The sequence below is a fragment of the Leguminivora glycinivorella genome, chromosome 9 (genome assembly GCF_023078275.1).
Source record: "Leguminivora glycinivorella isolate SPB_JAAS2020 chromosome 9, LegGlyc_1.1, whole genome shotgun sequence".
In the NCBI taxonomy this organism is placed as follows: domain Eukaryota; kingdom Metazoa; phylum Arthropoda; class Insecta; order Lepidoptera; family Tortricidae; genus Leguminivora; species Leguminivora glycinivorella.
The window spans coordinates 20,635,273-20,660,285 of NC_062979.1; the positions used below are offsets into that span (position 1 = coordinate 20,635,273).

Below are 25,013 nucleotides of genomic sequence, written 5' to 3' on the forward strand. Positions count from 1 at the left end.
AAAATGATGACGAATATCTATATGTTTTGTCCTCTTATGGAACAAAGGATTTTCAGTCAACTTTTGAGCTCCTTGGCTGTCATTGTATATAACTATTTTATAGTCACATATGACAATTTCTGAAAGCAAATTTTTTAAATAAATTGCCTCCTTGACTGCTTCCGAAATAGCCATATACTCCGATTCAACCGAGCTTAAGGCCACTGTTTGCTGCTTTTTACACTCATAAGAAATCACAGAACCTGATAATTTAAAGCAGAAACCAGTGTATGATTTTCTGTCAATGTTATTTGAAGCCCAGTCAGCATCAACAAAACCTTCTAAATTTTTGTTATCATTTTTAAATATCAAGCCAAAAGATTTAGTTTTCTGCAAATATTTTAATATTCTTTTTGCATGTGACCAATGAACTGCTGAAAAGCTATTGTTAAACTGGCTCAAATAACTGACACTGTAACTAATGTCTGGACGAGTAAGTACAGATAGGTACATTAAACTTCCTATCAGCTGTTGATAAGGGTATTGTTTACAAACTTCCTCACATTTTTCTAGTTTTAAATTATTTTCTATTGGAGTATCCACAGAATTGCAATTTGACATGTTAAATTTCATCAAAATTTGATTAACAAATTGCTCTTGATCTAATGAAATACTACCATCATCATACATTTTTACCCTCATACCTAAACATTTTTTCACCTGACCCAAATCCTTAATTTTAAAGTTTGACATTAAATTCTTTTTTAAGTCATCTGTCAACACTTTACTATTTGAGAATATGAAAAAATCATCTACAAATACAGTTATAATAATCTGCTCATTTTTTACACGCTTACTATACAAACAGGGTTCAAGCTTTGACTTCACATACCCTAAGCTCAACAAACAATCATTTACCCTTTTATTCCAAGCTCTAGCAGATTGTTTTAAGCCATATATAGCTCGCTTTAATTTGAGCACTGAATTTGATTTACAATTCAATTCTGGCGGCACTTGCATGTATACATCTTCATCAAGATAGCCATTTAAAAAAGCTGTTGTTACATCAAGATGGGTAATTTTAAAATTTAATTTAACACTTAAAGCAAATAACAGTCTTAGTGTTGAATATCTTAGAACTGGTGAGTATGTTTCTTTATAGTCCACACCTTCTTTCTGAGTAAAACCCTTTGCCACTAAACGAGCCCTAAATCTCACTTTGTTATCACTTTCAAGCTTTTTCTTAAACACCCACTTGCACTGTATCACTCTATCTGCTTCTTGAACATCAACAACTTCCCATGCTTGATTGTCTGCAAAAGCCTTGAGCTCTTCTTGCATAGCTTCTTGCCACATCTCTTTTTCTGGACCTTTGATAGCATCCTCATATCAATCAATCAATCAATCAATCAAAATATTCTTTATTCAAATAGGCTTACAATAAGCACTTTTAAATTGTCAACAGTGTACAATATTCATCTTATTCTAAATATCAGAGCAATTTATTGGTGCAATAAACAATATTGTTTTAAAACTACATTGATTTAATAAAATGATATCAATCTAAATTGTATAAAAAAAATACTAGTATAAAAACTTCTAGAATAAATTCTAAATGTCAAAAAAATTGTGTAAAAATACATTGAATTATCAATATCATCATTAATAAGCTATATAATTAATGGTTTTCAGCAATACTTGTATCCCACAGTGTTTCATCATTCATGTAGTCTTGTGTGCTATAGTAGGCTTTAGAGATCAGTATACGCTTTACATAATGTTTAAATCGATTAAAAGACAGTTCAGTGATGGCATTAGGAAGTTTGTTATAAAATCTTACACAATTACCCATGAATGATTTTTTAATTTTATGGAGCCGAGTGAAGGGCACTGCAAGCTTATGCTTATTTCTAGTGTTTATATTATGTACATCACAGTTTTTCTTAAATTTACAAATGTTTTTATGTACATACATAATATTCTCATAAATATATTGACAATGCACTGTCATTATATTAATGTCCTTAAACTTATCTCTAAGTGAGTCTCTATGGTTCATTTTGTATATTGCTCGAATAGCCCTCTTCTGCAGAACAAATATGGTATTTATCTCTGAAGCACTGCCCCATAGTAAAATACCATATGACATAATGCTGTGAAAGTAACTAAAATAAACTAATCGAGCTGTTTCCACGTCTGTTAACTGACGGATCTTGCTCACTGCAAATGCTGCAGAGCTCAGTCTATTCGAGAGGGTAGCAATATGGGGACCCCACTGAAGTTTAGAATCTAAAGTTATGCCAAGAAAAACTGTACTATCTACCAGTTCCAATTCCTCATCCTTCACAACGACACTTGCTTGTTCATTTTTAGCATTACTCGTTACAAACTTAATACATTTAGTCTTTTTCTCATTTAACAATAAGTTATTAACACTAAACCAATTAACTACTTCGGAAATAGCATTGTTTACATTTTCACAAGTTTGTTGCTGACGTTTGACTTTGAAAATAAGGGAAGTATCATCTGCAAACAATACTATATCATGGTGGGTCTTTACAAGATATGGCAGGTCATTAATGTAGATAAGGAACAGGAAAGGCCCCAATATTGATCCCTGCGGTACACCTATAGAGACTAGTGACCCCGGTGAGCGCTGTCCATTCACGTCGACCCTTTGTATTCTATCGTGTAAGTAAGATTTGACTAAATTCAGTGCCGATCCTCTCACTCCATAGTAGTGCAATTTCCTGATCAGTGTTTCATGACAGACGCAATCGAAAGCCTTAGATAAATCACAGAAGATACCCAAGGCATCCTGTGACTCCTCCCAGGCATCGAAAATCTGTTTGATTAGCTCAACACCAGCGTCGGTTGTTGAGCGACCCCGTGTAAAACCAAATTGTTTATTGTGCATTAGATTATTGATGTTAAAATGTTGCAATAGCTGAAATAACACTAACTTTTCAAAAATTTTGCTGAATGTCGGTAACACTGATATCGGTCTAAAATTAGTGGGGTCGGATGTGCTACCAGATTTAAATAATGGAATGACTTTACTGTGTTTCATAAGATCAGGAAACTCACCACAATCAACACTGTTATTAAAGATAACTACCAAGTCAGGCGCTACAATTTCTATTAAAGATTTAACACCATGGACAGAGACTCCCCAAAGGTCACAAGTTTTTTAACATTAATTGATTGAAATGCCTTAATTATATCTGAGGTACTAACATGTTCAAATACAAGGTCTCTACTACATTCTGTGACATTATCTTCTAACAATGTAACGGCAGATGCAGGTGATGAATTTAAGTGCCTAGTTGTGGAAACTGGTATATCAGTGAAGAACTTTTCAAATTCTGTTGCTACTTCTAAATTGGAATCTACAATTTTGCCATCAATTTTTAATTTCAGTTCATTTGTTCTTTGCTTTGATCGACCAGTCTCCACGTTAATTACTTTCCACGTTGCTTTAATTATATCGGAACTACTTTTAATTTTCTTGCTTAAATAATTACGTTTAGCGGTATGACAATCTAATTTAAACTGTTTCGAAAATTGTTTGACATGTTCTTTAAATTCATCACTCGTATTAAACCGCCGTTCCTCATACAAGGCATACAATGCACGTCTTCGTTGATGTAACTCTGCAGTTGCCCACTCACTAAAAACTGATGCATCACTAACCGTGACCGTTTTTGTTGTAAATATCGTATTATAATTTTCCATATATGTGTGAAAGAATGAATTATACATATCATTAGGACTCATGTTTGGAGACAGAACGGGTAGCGCCTGAACTAAACTCTGTTTCATTCTTTCCACGCGGTCCGAGGTTACTGGTACAAAAGTTATCTGTTTTTTCAAGGTATTTTTCCTAGCAGCTTCAAATACCATTAATTGACCTAAATGGTCGGACTCTAAATTGCTGATTACATTTTTTGTAATAGGAAAAATATCTGTGAAAATATTATCTATACAGGTTGCACTAGTAGCAGTCACTCTAGTAGGCTCCATAAAAATGTGGTTCAGATTACATGATTTGAAAAAATTCAACAGCCTACAACTTAATGTCGAATTTTCTAAAATATTTACATTAAAGTCGCCGCAAATAAGTAATTTCTTGCTGGAAGGCGATATTTTCAGTAGCACAGATTCCATTATGCTTTCAAATAATTCAAAATTACTTAATGGCGGCCTATACACGCACACAACAATAAATTGCTCCAATTCTACTGCACTTAGTTCTATAGTCCGTTCAACAGACATGGACACAATATCCTTGCGTTCCTTAAATTTTAACTGATTATTTATTATAATTAACGACCCACCATGTATGGAACTATGCCTGGTGAACGAACTTCCTACCTGGTGATTAATAAATTGAGGCATTAATTCATTATTTTTTAACCAGTGTTCAGTAATACATAAAATATCTATATAAAAATCCTTCATAAAAAGTTCAATTTGTAAATCTTTACCTCTAATACATTGAATATTTTGATGCACCAGGTGGATATACTTCCCTTGCTTACAGTTTTTTTCCTTATATTTACTTAAGTCTAGATTGCCAGAGACAGAATCTTTTGTCTTAAAAGCTAGTTTAAATCATTGGTTATGACTGGAACCAATTCCAAGTTCATACTTTGCTGCTCAATAGGAGCAGAATTGTCTGCCAAATTTTTGGCAGAAATGTCAAGTAAATAGGATAGCGATAATGCTATTTGTCTTTTGTAATAATTTGAAAGGTAACAATTACCTTTAGTCAAAAATACCATAGGCATATGGTATTTACTAACAAATTTGTTAGTGTCAATTATGCTAACCTTACTACTATATGTACAAAGATTATATAAAGCTATATTTAACTTATGTCTAGTGTTATTTTCTGCCTCTGACATTTGGGAACAGTAGGGGAATGTGAAAAAAATAATTTTATGCACTGCCATTGAGTTTAACTGTTCAAAGTATTTGACCAAATTATTTTTGTTCACATTGCCCCTATTTCCCATAAAGATAAGCAGTGTCGTCTGAGAATGAATATCACTGTCATTTAAAATTTGTTTTAAAATATTTTCAAAACTACTATGAGGCAAACAATGGTTGATTGTACTAAGTCCCTTTAAGTAAAAGTTTAGAAATGAGCTCATATCGCTTCCAATTTCATCACAGTACAGTACACATAAGTGATCTCTTCACCACATGTCTCGTCTACCACACATAGGTTTGAAAAACCATATCTGTCTACTGGCTTTCTGACTCTCTTGCTATTCACTATGGGACTGTCTTCCGCTGACTGTGATACATCACTCTCATCTTGACATAAGGTGGAATCTGAGTCATCTGATGTCACTGTATCCGAAGGCAATGATTCCCCAACATAAGTCGAATCATTTGGGTCTATGAAGGTACTCTCTACTTCTGATTCCTCCTCCACTGGCTGTGGCTCTAGTTCCTCCACACTTTCCTGCATTACCATCTGAGCGGTGTCTGTCTCTTTTTCCATAATAAACACATCTCTGCTCGTAGTTATCTGCTGTGTTCTTGGGTTATATATCCTGTAACCCTTAACATTTTCTGGGAAACCAAGTAAAATATGTTTCTCTGCTTTCTTGTCCCATTTTAATCTTTTTTCCTTGGGAATGTGCACCATCACTGGACTGCCGAAGACCCTGACATGGCTCAGATCTGGTTTTCTTCCTGTCCACTTTTCAAATGGTGTCATATTTCCTAAACCCGAGGCCGGCGACCTGTTCTTCAAGTACACTGCCGTATTCACTGCCTCTGCCCAGAACTTCTTCTCCAAATTAGCCTCAAACAGTAAACACCTTGCTTTTTCTGTGGCCGATCTCACATATCGCTCTGAGATTGCGTTTTGTTCTGGCGTGTAGGGGTTAGTTCTCTGATGAATGATACCTGCCGTCTTCAGATAACTTTGCATCTCTTGCGAACAATATTCACCGCCATTATCGGTCCGAAGCATCTTAATTTTATTTCCAGTTTGAGTTTCAGCCATGCTCCGAAATTCTTTAAAACACTGGAGAACTTGATTCTTCTCTTTTAGGAAATACACAAAGCACATACGACTTGCATCGTCTATGAACAGTACAAAATATCTTGCCTGGCCAATTGATTTAGTCTCCATAGGTCCTGCCACATCAGAATGTACAACTTCTAATAAATTTTCTGACCTATGGTTGCCCAAAGGAAAAGGTAATCTCGCCTGTTTCCCTTCACAGCACACTTCACAATTAGACTTCTGCAAATCTGGCTTGTCTGTGTAGGATACACCAAGCACTGCACCATTCTTCATCTTCTCAAGGTCATTTGAGTTAATATGTCCCATTCTTTTATGCCACTGCCTTGAATCTGTTGTATGTATAGCTGCCGCTGCTATCACCTTCTCTGGCTTCACAGTATTCAGCCTGTAAACTCCATTTTCCAAATCTGCTACACCAATTAGCACATTCTGTTGATTACGGATATAACACGCTCTTTTTCCAAATGAAACTGCGTTTCCGCTTTCTATCAACTTGCTTATTGATAGTAAATTTGTAGTGAGTTCTGGAATGCACAAAACATTTCGCACAGGTATATCCATCTGATAGTCGTTCACTTTTGTTGTGACTTGCGTTTCACCGGCACAAACAACTGGCATGGTCGTTTTGTTTGCAACAACTATGTCTCCTATCTCGTTTGCTTGTCGTGTGTGCAATAAGCTTTCTTTCTTCGCTGTCATATGATAACTGGCCCCCGAATCCACGTACCAATCTTCTGTACTAAAGTTGCCGTTAAGAAATGCAACACTAAATGCACCAGCAACCTTTTTCTTCGCTTCTGGACATTGATTTTTATAATGACCCGGCTTTTGACAAGAATAACATTTTATTTGTTTTCCGTTTGACGTTTTGCTCGATGACAGCGATGACACTGACGTTTGCTTTGACTTATGATGGCTAGTGTTGCCAGTTTTCTGTCGCACACTCGAATAGAAAGCTGTTTCTGCTCCACTGCTGCCAACCTCAGAAGTCATATCGAGCAACTTCGTTTTAATGACGTCTGCACTTATGTTCAAACCAGAATGTTCGATCGCCATTATCATTGGCGCGAACTTTTCGGGTAGGCCGGCTAAAAGTAATGAACCGATCCACTCGTCGGTTATATTAAAGCCCGTTCCTTTTAATCGTTGCGCTGTATCCACCACTTGAGTCACATAACTTGTCATGGAATCACAATTGTCGAGACGAATAGATATTAAAGTCCGAAGTAAACTAATCTTTCGTGTAAATCCGTTGTCATCGAACAATGTCTTCAACTTTTTCCACAAAGCACTTATAGTGGTCTCAGTCTTGATATGCACATATAACGAAGGATCTATAGTCATCACTAACTTAGCTTTGCCTTTTTGCTGATCTTTTTCAGACATTTTCTCATCAATGGCGTCAATATCAACGCCCTCCAACAGCATAAAGTTTTTCACCGCAAACGCCCAATCATCATAGTTTTCGCGTCCTTTGAGTTTAGGCACATTAACTATGTAACTTGATGTCGACATTTTTGCAATCACACACGAAATACTTTAAGAAAAACTACTATTTTACTTTAAAAAACACGGACTAGGCCATAACCTGAAATGAAACGAGTAGCCGTTGCAATGAGACTATTTTATTTTTTTAAAAACATCACAGATAGTGACATGTGTAGGTTACACAGTATAGATAACAGATGGCGCTAGTAGTAGTTAACTTAGATTATTTAGATACATATTTTAACACAATACATATTTTATACATATACATATTTTTACACATATTTTTACTACAATTTAAATACACGTGACTATCAAATTAAACAAATATCGTGACTATTATTTTGAAAAATCTTATCTCACACTGATACTTAATATTGAAACGCAGTGCCTCTACATGGACTTCATACATAGTTACTATATTCTTCTTTTCATTGACAGAAAAACAAAGTGATGCTCTCCAGCAATGTATTTAAATACAAAATGCAAATACTTTGGTTTTTTACCTATTTCAAATAAAAATACAAAATAGTTTTAGAAAAAGGTATTTGAAATACAAAATGCAAAATAGGTATCTTCAAAATACCTTTATTCAAATAAAATACTTTTTTGACATAAGGTAAAGCTTTTATTCTAAAGATGTGTTTAAAACACAGAATCACCAGAGAGCCCAGAAACCTGGCTCTATAGAATTAGCACGTTAAAAAGTGAAGCCAAAAATTGGCTGTCTCCATGTCTTTTACCTAATATTATAAAAATCTAATGAAAGAGTTATTAGGGAAGGTTGCTATCATTGGACCACTTCGCTGCTCTATATATATAGTCGGTGGCAAAGTTCCTTTTACCTTCGTGCCTCGATACCCTCGCAACGCTCAAGATTCCACTTTTTGAACCACTCGCTACGCTCGCGGTTCAATATTGAAATCTTTCCCTTGCTCAGGTATCAATATTGGCACGTCCAGTTAAACAACTACTTTGCCCCCTTGTAAAACAAATAACTATTATTTTTTCAAACTCGGTAAACGTAACAGTCAAGACGCTAGCTTTTTTGAGAAATTAATCGTATTTAATCTAAAGAACCTTCCCTTAAAGTTACGGAATTCAAAAAAGTAAGTAAGTAAACACTTTATTGTACAAGAAAAGAATACAACACATATAATTTAAAATAGAAACAGGGTGTATAGTTTGCTAACTGGACACCACCCGACTAGTCGGGGCAGAGGTAGACCAAAAAAAACGAGGCGAGATGACCTCGACGTATTTTGCTGCGGCTAGCCGAAGCAGGCGGCAAAACGTGATGGGTGGCGGAAGAAAAGAGAGGCCTCTGCAGTGGGTCACAAATATAGGCTAGGAAAAAAAATTGTTTGCTCTTGCCTGGGGGTTTTTATCTAGCACGAAGTCGAAACTCCAAAACCATGCAGAGTGCGTTTTTTTAAAATGTAAAAATGTACCTACAATTTTTTTTTCATGAATATGTTTATGTACACTACTGTACTGTAAACACCACAATCAGAAAAGGTATCCGGGGGTGGCACATGAGGAGCCCACGACGGTCCTGGTCAGTTCCATGTCGCTAACAGGTCCGGGTTCTCCATTTTAGTAGTAGCAAGGTGCTCCGCATTCCTGTAGTAATGGTGATATAGTCAATGAACATTAATTAACAGTTATTTGTTATGCTAGGGGGCAAAGTTGTATTTTAACGCCGAGTGTGGAATTGAAAAATGAGCAAGTGAAAGGATTCTATAGTTGAACCACGAGCGAAGTGAGTGGTTCGAGAATAGAACTCTAAACTTGCGTGTTTTAAAACACGAGAAGTAAAATACATTTGCACCCGAGTGTAACACAAAACTTTTCCCCTCACTATAGCGAGGAAACTACAACGCAAAAAATGCGTTTATCACTGCTTCCAGTAGTTCCACAGGTGGTAAATCATCTTTATTACTAGATTCACCTACATTTATCAATTTTAAAGCAGTTAATTTGACTTTATTCAAGGTCAAATTACTTTACCCACTAGTGGATAAAATGCGTTTTTACCCGCTGGTATTAAAGGACAAAACACGTGTTTCCGAGCTAGTGAGGGGGAAAATGTTTTTTCATCGCACTCTATTGCTATTTTGCACTTAATACATGCCAAGTTGCGCTTTGGCTTTCTCCCAGACCGGACTGTAGCTCCGGTTAAAAAGCCGTAATATAAGTAGTTCTCGAGATATTAAGTTATGTGACAGACGGACGGACACACAAGACGGACGGAACGGCACCATAAAGGTTCCTTTTGTACCTTTTTGGTACGGAACCCTAAAAACCGCCGCTTTTGGAGTTCTGGTGAAAGGTACTTACGAATGTTGAATAGGCTACTTGCCTCCTAGTCAAATCAGCTTCCCTTTAAGAACTGTCAAAACGAATTTTAACGTTTTGCTAATATGAAATCGAATTGAGTGACGTCACGTTCAACTCATTTACTTTATATATTTCTACCTGACGAATTAAATAGAATTTGTATTTAAAAATAAATTCTATCCATGTTTTCCTTATATTTATCTGATGCTTTATTTCGTGCATGGTATTAAATAATTTATTTTAAGTACAGTCAAGTTCCATGTTGTGTAGAAATGTGTATTTTTTAAAACTGCTTTCAATGTCTGGTTATTTGATGGAAATACAAATGAATACATCAATAACGTATACCTACCGTTAAGGTTTAAGGAGTTCCCTCAATTCGTCATGAATCCAATATCCGACTACCTATAAGAAATCGAGTTTGACAAAATTTGAGTTAAAAACTCAATATGCTTAGCAAACAAAGATCCTTTTGTGTCGTCTTTGAGAAGTTTCGTTCTGATCATCATAAGCAGTTCCACTGCACCAACCCCAAACTCAAGTAATTTTGGAGAAAATAGGCTGTGACAGACGGACAGACAGGCGCACGAGTGATCCTATGAGGGTTCCGTTTTTCCTTTTTGAGGTACGGAATCCTAAAACCAAAGTCATAATAAGTGTCTCGTTCAAATTTGAGTAGTTCCGTTATGATCATCATCAGCAGTTCCACTGCACTAAATGTCACTGTTCGGTACGGTCGACTACAAAGAGATGTATCCATTTCTCACCTTATTACGATGCAAGAAGCTGAAAAAGTGTATACATCTCTTTGTAGTCGACCGTACGTAAACGCATGCTGTTCTTATAATAACACAAAAACCAATATATGTATACCTGAATAAATTAAAGTTATGGTCTTTGGGAGCCTGGGGTCTGCTTTGACAATCAATCCCAAGATTTGGCGTAGGCACTAGTTTAACGAAAGCGACTTCCATCTGACCTTCCAACCCGATGGGTAATTAGGGCTTTATTAGGATTACCCGGTTTCCTCACGATGCTGTCCTTCAGCGAAAAGCTACTGGCAAATATCAAATGACATTTCGCACATAAATTCCAAAAACCTCATTAGTGCGATCCGGGGTTCGAACCCGCGAGCTCTAACGCGACCACTGTTCTGAACGTAAATGCATACTGTTCTTATAATAATACTAAATTAAGTCACTATAAGTGTGTCGTCCAGATTTGAGGAGTTCCTTTATGACCATCATCAGCAGTTCCACTGCACCAAATGTCACTGTTATGAATGTACTTAAATTAAAGCTATTCTCATATAAATACCGAATTCATTGTAAGTGTGCCGTGCAGATTTGAGGAGTTCCATTCTGATCCATTTCCATCATCATCAGTTCCATTGCACTGAGTTCCACTGTTCTGAACATAAATGCATGCTGTTCTTATAAAAATACCAAAGTCACTATGAGTGTGCCTTTCAGACTTGAGGAGTTCCGTTCTGACCATCATCAGCAGTTCCACTGCACCAAATGTCACTGTTCCGTACGTATATGCATGCTGTTCTTATAAAAACACAAAAATCACCACATGTATGCCTTCAAGATTCGAGGAGTTGCCTTGATTTCTCCAGGATCCCATCATCAGAACTGGGTTTTGATAAAAATAGGACTAATCTCAAATCTGTATACATATATACATTCAATCAAAAAAAAAATGAAATCGGTCCTGTAACAACGGAGAAATCGACAACATAAAGAAACCGGTCAAGTGCGAGTCGGACTGGCCCACTGAGTAGTATCCGTACAAACTTACAAAAGTTAAAATAATCTCATGTATCACATATATGTACCTATAACTTTAAAGATTTGACTATAATTACCTATAGGTATCGGTGAATTCGCTAACTAATTTGCGCGACCTGTTTAGTATGTTAGTTTTTAACCGACTTCAAAAAAGGAGGAGGTTCTCAATTCGACTGAATGTTTTTTTTTTTTCAGGGATAATTATTTCTTAATGTTAACTCATTTGCATAGTTTAATCTTAATTTAGAAGAGATTTTTTTTACATATAATCTCGTATTCATTTGTAGTTCGATCTGTTCGATAAAATCCGCAAGGGTGGTTAAATTGAATTTTAAATCTGATTAGTTTTTAAAACCGAAATAAATTACACATATGAAAGAAAAAGTGACCAAGGCCTCCAGTGCCTGAGGCTGGAATCGAACCAACGTACCCTGCAATCGCGGCAGATGCCTATTTCCGCTCGGCCACCCAGGTCACAGATGCTGAGGTCGAAATTATCTCTCATATGAGTAATCTATACAAGGACTCGCAGCGCCCTCTGACCATCCCTAGAACCTTCCTTCCTTGACAGATTTGAGGCGGCGGTTAAAAATAGTTTTGATATGTACAATTTGAGCTTTTTCATACGATACCCCACTTGACGTAGTAGCTTGACATGATTTACAGTTTGCCATTAGAAGTTAAAAATGTTCATACCTGTTCCAAATTTCAAATCGATAGCAAAATTACCTAGTTCTCGAGATATTTAGAAATATGACAGACAGACAGACATACGGACAGAGTGGGACCATAAAGGTTCCTTTTGTACCTTTTTGGTACGGAACCCTAAAACCAAAAAAAATACAGACGAATTGAGAACCCCTTCCTTGAGATTTGGAGCGGCGGTAAAGTTAAAGAAAAACATGAACCCTAATAATTATATAACCTCCTTTATTTTCGATAAAAAAGTCTGTTAAAAAATGGACATAACTCTTTTCAACTAATCAGTTCAGTATTTTTTTATGAATTCAAGCTTTTATTTTTATAAATTTAACCCTTAAATGCATGACCTTGACAAAGATTAATTCAAATTTGTATTTTGACATGCTGTCATTACAGTCAAAAATAGATGATGCATATATACATCGCTGTGCATTAAAGGGTTAAGTCGTTTTTCCTCTATTGTTGGCATTGTAGATACACAGATATTTTCAATTTTGTTAAACTTATTACCTGGCTCTCAGATTCTCCGCTCATTGTAGCTGCTTCTGTGAACGTCGGCGATTCTTGACGTTTGGGTTCCGACGCGCCTTCATCATTAAATCTGCAATAATAATGATCACGAATAAATCAGAAGTTTCCAACCATTGGCGTGTGCAAAGGGCTTGGCACTTGGCAGTAATAGTTATTTGTTATACAAGGGGGCAAAGTTGTATTTGAACGTCGAATGTGGAATTGAAAAACTAGCAATTGAAAGGATACCTGCGTTTCACGATAAAATATCAAGAGCCAACACCATGACAGCTCCTCGAAACAATCACTAGTCCTTGTTCCAGGAAGCCCAGGAGATCCGAAAATTGGTCCTGGACAAATCGGCCTTGGTCCGATGAAGAATCACTGTAACATAAAAAATAAATTTACAAGTTAATTAGTGTTAATTTACAAGAGAAAATGCTTGAGTTGCTAAAAAATCCCTCAACTCTTCATGGATTCCAACATCAGAACAGCGCAGGTTTCGACATGTCACAAAAGAACGCCACCTCAATAAGTCAATACGTAGGCAACAGAACCCTAGGAGTTACGGGGCCCGAATAGAAGGGGCAAACTAAGAAAGAGGTAGCGCAATATCATTTTTAGGGTTCCGTACCAAAAAGGTACAACAGGAACCCTTATGGTGCGACTCTGTCCGTCTGTCTGTCCGTCTGTCACATTCCTAAATATCTCGAGAACTACTAATGCTATCAACTTGAAATTTGGAATAGTTGTGAACATTGTGAACCTCTACAAATAGAACATATAATTTTTTTTAATTTATTAATTTTAATTGTAGAACATGGCCAAAATGAAAGGGGGGCAAACTGTAAATTTCAAGTTACTAGGTCAAGTGGGGTATCGTTAGAAAGAGCTCAAATTGAACGTAAATAAACTATTTTTTTTTTTAAATTTGTTGTGGAAAAAAAAAGAATTTTGAAGGAAAATGTAAAAAAAAATACCGTTCCCCCCCCTTATCTCCGAAGTTTACCAACGAAAAATTATGAAAATTTTAGGAAACATTTTTTTTATGCTAAATATTACAGGAAAAATATAATCGTGTTTGTATCTTGAAAACCTTTTTTTTAATTCACAAAAAACTTTTCAGATTTTTACTTTTAATTTACCCACCTTTGCGGATGTATATAGTACTTCAAATTAATACGAGATGTTACGTAAATCAAATTCTTTCCAATAAAGTAAAAATTGTTTAAATCGGTTAACATTATAAAGAATAATCCCTGAAAAACCAACATACTAATATGGTCGCGCAAATTAGTTAGCGAATTCACCGAGAGATGGCGCTATACACAATAATGCTCATTAGTACCTATACTTTTGTCTTCTAGTCAAGTCGTTAGAGGTATGTGAAAACGTGAGATTATTTTAACTGGGGAGTTTGAAAGTTTGTACGGAACCCTCGGTGGGCGATTCCGACTCGCACTTGACCGGTTTTTTTAAATTTGTTTTAGAATAACGTCACTTTTATTCGAAAACTTTTTTACAAACCTATTTAAGTGTAGAGAAAAAAGTTTTGTACCGAACCGAACTTATCCAACGACTATAAGGTAACGGGCCCAATCATGGACAGTTTAAGATGAAATTTTGCCTATTTTCGATATTTCACTGAAACATGTAAAAATTCTACCGCTAAACGTGTTAAAACTTGAATGTCTTATCTTTCTTTTACATTTCCAGCGCATTGCAGAATAGATACTCCTATTGGTTTCTTCATAATTAACAAATTAAAGCAAGGTGCTTTTTCTCCAATCATGGACGGCAGTTCTCCAGTAATGGATCCCCCATTATGAACGGTGAAATAAGTTTAAAAATTTACATTTAAAGCAAACTAATACTCAATGAGACAATTTTATATACCCCAAATAAAATTAGTTTGGGTTATTTTAACATAGGATTGTTTCTTGTAAATTTTGGTTTTTGTAAATTGTTCCTTGTCCACGGAACGGAGGTACGCAGTTTTCCGGGTCCAGTTATGGACACTCGCAAAATAACACAATTTCTTTATATCTTTGGAGTAACAAACTAGTATGTTTTATACCTTATCTCATGGTTAATACAGTAAGTAAAACTCATTCAAGTTTACACCGAGTATTATTTTTTTTATTAATTTATACACGAACTCTACTCTCTTAGCAACCTTATTTAATGAGAATTTTTACTAATATTTTTTTTCAGTAAAGTGATGACTTTTATCTAGCCGCCAAATCCTTCAGAAATAACCGAATTAAATGAAACGTCAAAATTAAGCAGCTCTATTACTCTTGTTTATGGTACAATGCCGTCAATTTTTAGGAACTAATTTCAAATTATTATTTTTAAGGATTTGTCCATAATGGTATCACTGTCCATTATGGGGTATTTTACATTATACCAAGAACCATTTAATACAGGACCAACAGAGTCCATACTAAATACCGTACCCCAGCTGGCAGCCGTCAATCTATGTCGCTAGATGTCACTAAGAGTGTCATTTGAATAAAAATGTCGTTATTTAACACGTTCACTGCGGAGCCGGATTTTGTGAACTCGCTCTCAGTGCGTTACAACTAGGGCTTGCAATATCGGACGATTTTCAATTCCGGAACTGGTTTTCGAGATTGGACTTCAATTCCGGAATTCCGGAACTAGTTCCGGAATTGAAATTTTTTTTTTGTTTTGTTTTCTGGTGGATTTCTGATGAAATAATACAATTTTAAATTGAAATTTATTATTAATCGACGTTTAAGACAATAACTCCGTACCTGAAAGGCATATAACACTACAATTTTTAGTAATTTTACAGGAGAGTCCATTTTGTGTCAAAATCGGTCTTGCGAAGTATTTCGAACAACAGCAAACGATACAAACGAGGTTTTAGTGCCAGTTTTGTGATAGTATAGTTAACATTAAAGTAAATATACTAAGCATTATTATTTTATAGTATTTGACACATCATTCAGTAATAAAACTACATATTTTAGACAAAAACTAAATAAAACTACCCAAATACAGTGTTTTCCTTCTGAACTTATTCATATTTGAGGATTTACAGCAATATGGACGAGGACAACATTATTGTTATATCAATTAATCTAATAAAAACAAGAATTTTAAATGCATATGCAACGATTGTCCACCGAAATAATGTAAAAGTAATAATTTACAACAATGGCACAACGTCTTATTCACATAAATGTAATAATATAAATATTCAATTACCTAGCTGTATCCGACTCGAGGCCCAAAAAGTCAGATTTCCTGATTTATACCTAGGTACATGTACATGTACACCTTGATTTTTTGTAAAAAATAAAGCATACTTTTCATATCCACCATTTTCCATACATTGCAGTAAAGTCCACCAGTTTAGTAAAATATGCACACGTCCTTGTAAAAAGTGTATAAGTAACTACGACGTTACGCTTGTGAATGAATGTAATACCAAATACTATGATTTGCATCTGAATTTAAGTTCGCAAAACCCGAAAGTGACAAAGGTTAATAATATTAGCGGGTTAAAAATTAAAATTACACTATCTCGCTCTAACTAGCCCCTTTGGCCATAAAATAGGGTACTACCTGAGTCCGAGCAGTATCTTACTTGTGAATTTACATATTTCTTGTACATTTTGTGGTAATTTTGTACAATAACCAGGCTGATATTACACGTTTTCATCTAAAAATATATATTTTTTCAATTCCGGAATTTTCGAGATTATGCGTTTCAATTCCGGAACTGTAATATCGGAAAAATGGTCCGAAATTCCGGAATTTCGAGATTCCGGAATTCCGGAATGCAAGCCCTAGTTACAACCCATGAGAGTCCTGTATTGAGCTTTCTCTCTGTGCGGTACAAGTCAATTACAGCTTGTAAGGAGGGTTTCATATTTTACCTAAAATACCTTTACCAGATACACATTTATTAAATTTTATTGAAACAATATTTAGTCTAATAACTAATCTACACAATACTGTCTTCGCCGAAGTTGATGACTGTTCGTTTAGATTTTATAGACGAATTAATTAACAGGTCAAAATTGACTTGTGCCGCACAGCCAGAACGGGCACAGGTAAAAATGTCGATGATTTAGTAGTGATGAGGAAAATAAACGAACTAATATATCGATCCAATTCTTACTTTCTTTACCTTTAATGTAACCAGATTTTTATATACAACCAAAACTTTTAACTTTGCTCTTAACATTATTTAAAAAACGATTTTTAGAAATTTTAGTAAATATTTTGCATCAAGCAATTTGAACTTTTTACAATATATTTTTACGTAATCAAAATTGTAAGCGTTTTGCGTATAAAAGCGTTATATTGTATTTAACGAATTTCATTTAAAACAATCGAAACACATTTTTTCACCACAAAATAACGTGTGGATTGATAATATGGTAACAACACTAATGCATTTTGCACTTTGCTCCAGTGCTATACAAGGTCGTGCGTAACAGGTCATTAAAGGCCCTGTTCCGCACTGAATAACAAAAGTCTAAGACTGGTGCGAACAGGACATATGTGACCTGTTTATTAATTTATATGCTGTCAAATAGAGTGTAAAATGATAAATATAAACGTATACTTGACTATATAAAAATAATAAAATATAACAATGATATGGGCTTCGCACCAGGGTAAAGTTGCGCATTTCTGTCGCCGCACCAGGGGGAAGTCCAGAACAGGGTCAGAATGACCTGTTTCGCAGTGAACGTGTTAAAAAAAAACCGGCCAAGAGCGTGTCGGGCCACGCTCAGTGTAGGGTTCCGTAGTTTTCTGCATTTTTCTCAAAAACTATTTTCCTAGAAAGTATTTATAAAGTTCTACTTTTGTCATTTTTTTCATATTTTTTAAACATATGGTTCAAAAGTTAGAGGGAGGGGGGACGCACATTTTTTTCCTTTAGGAGCGATTATTTACGAAAATATTAATATTATCAAAAAGCGATCTTAGTAAACCCTTATTCATTTTTTAATACCTATCCAACAATATATCACACGTTGGGGTTGGAATGAAAAAAAATATCAGCCCCCACTTTACATGTAGGGGGGGTACCCTAATAAAACATTTTTTTCCATTTTTTATTTTTGCACTTTGTTGGCGTGATTGATATACATATTGGTACCAAATTTCAGCTTTCTAGTGCTAACGGTTACTGAGATTATCCGCGGACGGACGGACGGACGGACGGACGGACAGACAGACATGGCGAAACTATAAGGGTTCCTAGTTGACTACGGAACCCTAAAAATACGCACGCGGTAGTTCAACGGCATTACAAATGATACAGTAAAAAGTATATAGACGACGCTAGGGGCCCGTGTCATGTTTCAGTCCCTGTTTACAACGCAAGCCATCGGCATCGTTCTTATTTTGAATTATGACAGTCATCCAAAAGAGTACCATACTGTCAAATTTTCTATCGCTTTCATTTTGAGCGTGACGTCAATGATTAGTAATATTACTTTCAATATATTTCAAATTTATATTTTAAATGAGGCCATTTCGAATAGTGTTTATGATTATGATAGATATCATGTTGACAATCAATCTCCGTCTCGCTCGCACCAATCCTATATTTGTACGAGTGCGACCGAAACGAGTTGAGTATTATTTAAAGATTTTTGAATGTGCAAAATCCATGAAGAATAGAAATAAAGGAGCAACCTCTTTAAGTATCAGAAGTGCACATATAAAGTGTCATACTTTCTAGCGGTGACATGGTATCGTATGAAATTCAAAGCTACATCAAAAAAATGTACGAAAATTGTTCTAAATTGTACGCTTATTAAAAAAAAAAGTACTACACGCATTTACAAGAAAACAATGATCAATATGTCACCGCTAGAGAGCATTCTTTCTGGCGGGCGCTATCTATTTCACTATGTAACAGTCCACTTTTCAGCTTTTTTATGAATCAGAAAAAATGTACGAGAATTGTACTAAGCTATCCGATACTTAAAAAAAAAATAACTACACGTATTTACAAGAAAACAATGATTTATATGTCACCGCTAGGAAGCAAACTTTCTGGCGGGCGCTATCTATTTCACTATGTAACAGTCCAGTTTTCAGCTTTTTTATGAATCAGAAAAAATGTACGAGAATTGCATTAAACTGACCGATACTTAAAAAAAAATAACTACACGTATTTACAAGAAAACAATGATGTATATATCACCGCTAGGAAGCATACTTTCTGGCGGGCGCTATCTATTTCACTATGTAACAGTACAGTTTTCAACTTTCTTGTAAATCAGAAAATATGTACGAGAATTGTTCTAAATTACACGACAATCTTAAAAAATGTACTTCACATATTTACAAGAAATTTCACCACGCCAACTGGTACGGTCAGCTACATAAGATAAATATATTTACCTGTATTCAATTTTGACCTGCGTTCTTCCCAAGTAATAAGTTTCGATATGTATAGATATTTATAGACGAGACTGTAAAGGCTCATTTGATTCTTCGAAAACAGATAGCAAAATTGCGTATTATCCACAAGAGTTCAAAGTAATTTCATACAAATTTTAACTTGATATTTGCTTGCTGATAAAATTTACCTGTGTATAAAATAATGATGATTTTGAATCATAAATTATGAATAAATTGATGGATTTCATTTAGGCCGCCTTTACACCTGTAAGTGACTTACGTAAATCTTTGGTAAGCGACTGATGGTTCCATTTACACCTATGAAAAACTTATCGTAAGTTTTGCTTACGGAAGTTTTGTGGTTTTCATTCAACTTACTAAATGTCTACATTGTTCTAAGCAAGCAAAGTTGAAATGAAAAAAAAAACGACCGCCCTAGTTCGTAAGGCCAAAACTTATCAGTTTATTTCGATAAGCTGAGTCGCTTCTGTAAGCAAACTCGTATACACTTGAAAGTTTTCAGCTTACGAAAGTAGTTAAAACTTACCGTAAGCTGCTTACAAAAACCATTAACATTTGAAAGTTTTACATAAGTCGCTTACGTAAGCGGTAAAACTCATAGGTGTAAGGGCGGCGTGCTACCCACCAAAAACATACCTGTTAAAAAGGGGGCCAAGTTCCTATCGGCTAATTGGGCAGGTAAAGTTTTCCTGATAGAATACTTTATAACGATCTTGGAAAGGTGGCTCGTTTGTTTTTATTTCTTATTATTTATTAATTATCTTTTTTTAAGTGACCGAAATGACGTTTGTGAAATTTACTGGCGGATGAACTATGAAGTGACAATGCATTTGTGCGTTCTGAATGTATGAAATTCCCAAGAGTCGCCACCACACACAGTTCTCCGTTTCAGAATACTTCTAAATTTGACCTTGGCAGGTTTTCATGCTGCACGTAATTATTTATAAGATTAAATGAATCTATTTATACAAATAATTAAATTAACCTGCAAAGTTCAAATTTAGAAGTATACAGGAATGGAGGACTGCGTGTGGTAGCGCTGGCGAGTCTTGAGAATTACCAGTGGACCCGGCTGTTGATGAAGATGATTATGATCGATTTTAAAGTGCATCTAAACATGGCATTGGATTGGATTTTAACCCTAATTTAGGCGAACAATTAGCCGATAGGAACTGAGCTACAGGGGGTCAAAAGTGGGTCGAAACGGTTCGTGTAAATAGTGCACAGTATGTGCGCCGCCTGTTGCTGGAACTTGGCCTGCGCAGTGTGCTACCGTGCGTGTGTTTTTGTTACATAGTAACATAGCAGTAATCTATAACAATTTATTAGAACAAACTTGTAATTATTTCTACGCATGTCAGGGGCACCATTGGCCTATTGCATAATGGTTATATATATAATTATCTTCGTCAAGTTAAAATTTATATGAAATTACTTTGCACTCTGTTTTCGAAGAATCAAATGAGCCTTTACAGTCTCGTCTATAAATATCAATACATATCGAAACTTATTACTTGGGAAGAACGCAGGTCAAAATTGAATACAGGTAAATATATTTACCTTGTGTAGCTGACCGTACCAGTTGGCGTGGTGAAATTTCTTGTAAATATGTAAAGTACATTTTTTAAGATTGTCGTGTAATTTAGAACAATTCTCGTACATATTTTCTGATTTACAAGAAAGTTGAAAACTGTACTGTTACATAGTGAAATAGATAGCGCCCGCCAGAAAGTATGCTTCCTAGCGGTGACATATACATCATTGTTTTCTTGTAAATACGTGTAGTTATTTTTTTTTTAAGTATCGGTCAGTTTAGTACAATTATCGTACATTTTTTCTGATTCATAAAAAAGCTGAAAACTGGACTGTTACATAGTGAAATAGATAGCGCCCGCCAGAAAGTTTGCTTCCTAGCGGTGACATATAAATCATTGTTTTCTTGTAAATACGCGTAGTTATTTTTTTTTTAATTATCGGACAGCTTAGTACAATTCTCGTACATTTTTTCTGATTCATAAAAAAGCTGAAAAGTGGACTGTTACATAGTGAAATAGATAGCGCCCGCCAGAAAGAATGCTCTCTGGCGGTGACATATTGATCATTGTTTTCTTGTAAATGCGTGTAGTACTTTTTTTTTAATAAGCGTACAATTTAGAACAATTTTCGTACATTTTTTTGATGTAGCTTTGGATTCCATACGATACCATGTCACCGCTAGCAAGTATGACACCATATAAAAGAAAAGATAGGTGGCGCTGCAATCGCAGGTGCATAAGGGTTTGACAATCTCTTTGCCTTCTCGGTAGTGAGTGACCCCGCCTACGGAGCAAGGGGTCCCGGGTTCAAATCCTGGTGAGACCTTTATTATTTTTTTCTACTAATATTTTTCTTGAATTATTTTATTTTTTTAATGTCCAAAAATATTTTTTTGTTTTGTTACAACTTTTTTAAATTTCATTTGCAAGACTTACAACATTACTGAAGAATCCTAAGATGGGGCAAACAATGTAAAAGGGCTTAAGTTAACATTTGTATGAATAAAACAATAAATAAACACAAATAAAATACACAAAAAGAAAATAAATGTATAAAAAAAAAAACAGAAAGATCGCTGTCAGAATTGAACCCGAGAACATCTGCGTACGAAGCCAGCGCACTACCACGGGACTACGTCTTGACTTGCTCAGTCTGACGAAATTAGCCTAGAGAAAAGAACGTCTAATGTCATCTCACATCGCTGATCATTGAGCGAGACATGCGCTCCAAGCGGAGATATTTGTAACTGCAATTATAAAGGCTCAGCCGGTCATTTTTGCGACTGTTCTACTTCGACAAACTTTCCTCCTTATCTCTAGTCTCCCTGGCAAAATCTTATTGGTAGTTGTCACAAAAACCTACTTTTTCCATAAAGCCTGGCTTCCACATATGCGGAATCGAGCGGCGTCGAGTCGAGTTTTCATCTTATACATTTGAATGCTATTCGACGCATCATGAGAAATGCAAAATACGAAAGTATAGCTATTAGTAAACTACGTAATAATTTATGGCAGAAGGTCCTTTAAGTATTAGGGACTGAATAAATTAACCGACTTGGTATTACAGGGATCTCAACTCTTTTTTACGCCAGAAGAACTGTGTTGAAGGACCAGCGATTACGTAGTTCCTGATGAACTATTGTAATATAAAATAAAATAAAACGGAAAAATAAAATTATGGTAATTGATGCGTGCCGAACTTACTGCTGTTGTTTTCTCGACAGTTCAGCGGGCGGCCACCCTTTCGAATATTTACTTGGTTCACTCTTTCTTGTGTACACTCGCGAATCGTTATTTATTTAATTAATAATTATAACTTTATTCGTCGTTGCGGATATTTTTTCACATTGACATCGAATGTCTTTTAGTTTAGCAGATTGACGTATTTTCTTATATTTTTTAAGAAGGTCGGCAAAAAGGCGGGTGACACGACAAATAAAAATGAGGTTGAACCTATCATAAGGAAGAGCGAACGGGATGGACGATATGAATGATAATGAATGAAAAGGGCGCGAACAAACTGAGTTGCAAAGACTTGGTGTTTTTACAAGTTTTGTTTTTGATGGGATACAGTATCTATTGTCTTAGTCCGTTTTTATCCGATCCGATATCGGATGTCGGAAGGATTTAAATGGAAAAACCGGCCAAGAGCGTGTCGGGCCACGCTCAGTGTAGGGTTCCGTAGTTTTCCGTATTTTTCTCAAAAACTACTGAACCTATCAAGTTCAAAATAATTTTCCTAGAAAGTCCTTATAAAGTTCTACTTTTGTGATTTTTTTTCATATTTTTTAAACTTATGGTTCAAAAGTTAGAGGGGACGCACATTTTTTTCCTTTAGTAGCGATTATTTCCGAAAATATTAACATTATCAAAAAATGATCTTAGTAAACCCTTATTCATTTTTAAATACCTGCCCAACAATATATCACACGTTAGGGTTGGAATGAAAAAAAAATCAAACCCCACTTTACATGTAGGGGGGCAAACTAATAAAATATTTTTTTCCAATTTTTATTTTTGCACTTTGCTGGCGTGATTGATATACATATTGGTACCAAATTTCAGCTTTCTAGTGCTAACGGTTACTAAGATTATCCGCGGACGGACGGACGGACGGACAGAAAGACATGGCGAAACTATAAGGGTTCCTAGTTGACTACGGAACCCTAAAAACAAGTAAAAATATAGGTGAAATTATGTTTTTTTCAACTCCCGGGTTGCAAAACAATGCCATCTAGTTTTGAACCAAAAATTGAGCTTTTTTTAGGGGTACGCTTTTTTGTATGGGCTATGTCAGTCCAGTATTAAATGGTTCTTGATTATACTAATATAATATAGCAATACCCATGACGAATTTGTGTCAAATGTCAGATTCCAAATTGAACATTAATTTTGAAATCAGCAGCCCCGAAACCTAATTTACGACACTCCCATGACGACACAAAAGTTAGGAAAAAATGGGTTCTGTAATGAAATTAATGATAATTATACTAATGGTTAAGATGTGAACTTAAAATATAGCTTTTTTGGCTCACCTTAACTATAAACTGAAATAGACCTACCATAACTACTTACATAATTTGCTAACTGCCGGACAAGCGCTTGACGAGCAGCGCGACCCAGCTGCAGCTCTTTGTTTAGCCAACACCTGTCAGGAGCCATTGTCAAATAAATATCAGCATTCTGCTGACGGGCGTCAAACTCCGCCGCTAATCTCTGCTCCTGCTGCTGCTCCTGTTCTTCGTGTCGGTTCAGCGGAGGCAGTTCACAATTCGCTTTGTTAGCTATATTGTCAAGCACACAACACGTTTTAACGATCTTATTTAGCTGCCGCTGCTGGCTTGTAGTGCAGTTTCTCCATTGACGACAAACACTACCAACTGATTTTTAGTCGCCCAAAACACCGCTCTATACAGTTGCGGGCTCGAACTTGTAAAGCGGTATAACGAGCTTCTGGAGATCCTACAGGTGCATCCAAAAGTCAGTGCATCCATCAGTAGTGTTTGCCTCTGTGGGTAAGCTGAATCACCTGAAAGAATATAAAAATGTATGGCTGTGATATATTGAAATATACAATTACTAGCTTTTACCCGCGGCTTCGCCCGCGTAATAAAAGTATTCATTAAGATTTTCATTTGGATCCTTAGGTTTCTCTGGTATATTTATCTGCGATTATTTCGATTGCACATAATACTTTTGCTTGCAATGATTGTAGAAATATTACACATCGACCACAGCGTAGGTAATTCTATATACGCTGGGGAAACCTTTATAAACATCCCACATAGCCCGTATTTCGACACTATATGATCGGTGGGTAAAAAGTACTTTTTTCTATTATCCCTTACAATTTTTTACATTTTGCTTATACTTATCGCAAACGTAATCTTCAAGCAAGCAAACAACGATCGTCTTAGAGCACTTTGATTGTAAGAGACCGCCGACCGATTATCCGTATCCCTCTAACGATTAGGGCTTGTGATATACGTGTTACACGCGGAACCGTAGCTACGTAGCCTTAGCACCGGCGGTGCTAAGATCCCGTACTACACGGTCACGTCAAAGATACGTATCCGTTTCTGGATTCGGCTACGTTCCCGCGAATCTCGGCTTCGGCTCCTCTCCGCTCGGTTGTTGAAAGAGAGCTTGTAAGTGTCGAACGGACCCTTCGCATTATGTGTTATACTCGTGTCGTGG

At 35.8% G+C, this 25,013-nt stretch overlaps 1 long non-coding RNA gene across 1 annotated transcript; it reads right to left on the reverse strand.

Annotated features, from left to right (window-relative positions):
* Positions 1 to 8,998: 8,998 nt before the first annotated feature.
* On the reverse strand, positions 8,999 to 24,132 carry LOC125229846. Its single transcript, XR_007177450.1, has 4 exons — positions 23,892 to 24,132; positions 13,108 to 13,242; positions 12,859 to 12,949; positions 8,999 to 9,136 (listed from the first exon to the last, which is right to left on the reverse strand). It is a non-coding gene; the product is annotated as an uncharacterized LOC125229846 (long non-coding RNA).
* Positions 24,133 to 25,013: the final 881 nt, after the last annotated feature.